The sequence below is a fragment of the Danio rerio genome, chromosome 3 (assembly GCF_049306965.1).
Source record: "Danio rerio strain Tuebingen ecotype United States chromosome 3, GRCz12tu, whole genome shotgun sequence".
NCBI lineage: Eukaryota > Metazoa > Chordata > Actinopteri > Cypriniformes > Danionidae > Danio > Danio rerio.
The window spans coordinates 168,418-170,000 of NC_133178.1; positions in this window are offsets into that span (position 1 = coordinate 168,418).

A 1,583-nucleotide genomic window follows, 5' to 3' on the forward strand; every position below is an offset into this window, starting at 1 on the left:
GTAGTCAGCACCTGTGTGTAGTCAGCACCTGTGTGTAGTCAGCACTTGTGTGTAGTCAGCACCTGTGTGTAGTCAGCACTTGTGTGTAGTCAGCACCTGTGTGTAGTCAGCACCTGTGTGTAGTCAGCACTTGTGTGTAGTCAGCACCTGTGTGTAGTCAGCACCTGTGTGTAGTCAGCACTTGTGTGTAGTCAGCACCTGTGTGTAGTCAGCACCTGTGTGTTGTCAGCACCTGTGTGTAGTCAGCACCTGTGTGTAGTCAGCACCTGTGTGTAGTCAGCACCTGTGTGTAGTCAGCACTTGTGTGTAGTCAGACCTGTGTGTAGTCAGCACTTGTGTGTAGTCAGCACTTTTGTGTAGTCAGCACCTGTGTGTAGTCAGCACCTGTGTGTAGTCAGCACCTGTGTGTAGTCAGCACCTGTGTGTAGTCAGCACTTGTGTGTAGTCAGCACCTGTGTGTAGTCAGCACTTGTGTGTAGTCAGCACCTGTGTGTAGTCAGCACCTGTGTGTAGTCAGACCTGTGTGTAGTCAGACCTGTGTGTAGTCAGCACCTGTGTGTAGTCAGCACCTGTGTGTAGTCAGCACCTGTGTGTAGTCAGCACCTGTGTGTAGTCAGCACCTGTGTGTAGTCAGACCTGTGTGTAGTCAGCACCTGTGTGTAGTCAGACCTGTGTGTAGTCAGCACTTGTGTGTAGTCAGCACCTGTGTGTAGTCAGCACCTGTGTGTAGTCAGCACCTGTGTGTAGTCAGCACCTGTGTGTAGTCAGACCTGTGTGTAGTCAGCACCTGTGTGTAGTCAGACCTGTGTGTAGTCAGCACCTGTGTGTAGTCAGACCTGTGTGTAGTCAGCACCTGTGTGTAGTCAGACCTGTGTGTAGTCAGCACCTGTGTGTAGTCAGACCTGTGTGTAGTCAGCACTTGTGTGTAGTCAGCACCTGTGTGTAGTCAGCACCTGTGTGTAGTCAGCACCTGTGTGTAGTCAGCACCTGTGTGTAGTCAGACCTGTGTGTAGTCAGCACTTGTGTGTAGTCAGCACTTGTGTGTAGTCAGCACCTGTGTGTAGTCAGCACCTGTGTGTAGTMAGACCTGTGTGTAGTCAGCACTTGTGTGTAGTCAGCACTTTTGTGTAGTCAGCACCTGTGTGTAGTCAGCACCTGTGTGTAGTCAGCACCTGTGTGTAGTCAGCACCTGTGTGTAGTCAGCACTTGTGTGTAGTCAGCACTTGTGTGTAGTCAGCACCTGTGTGTAGTCAGCACCTGTGTGTAGTCAGCACTTGTGTGTAGTCAGCACCTGTGTGTAGTCAGCACTTGTGTGTAGTCAGCACCTGTGTGTAGTCAGCACCTGTGTGTAGTCAGCACCTGTGTGTAGTCAGACCTGTGTGTAGTCAGCACCTGTGTGTAGTCAGCACTTGTGTGTAGTCAGCACTTGTGTGTAGTCAGCACCTGTGTGTAGTCAGCACTTGTGTGTAGTCAGCACCTGTGTGTAGTCAGACCTGTGTGTAGTCAGCACTTGTGTGTAGTCAGCACTTTTGTGTAGTCAGCACCTGTGTGTAGTCAGACCTGTGTGTAGTCAGCACTTGTGT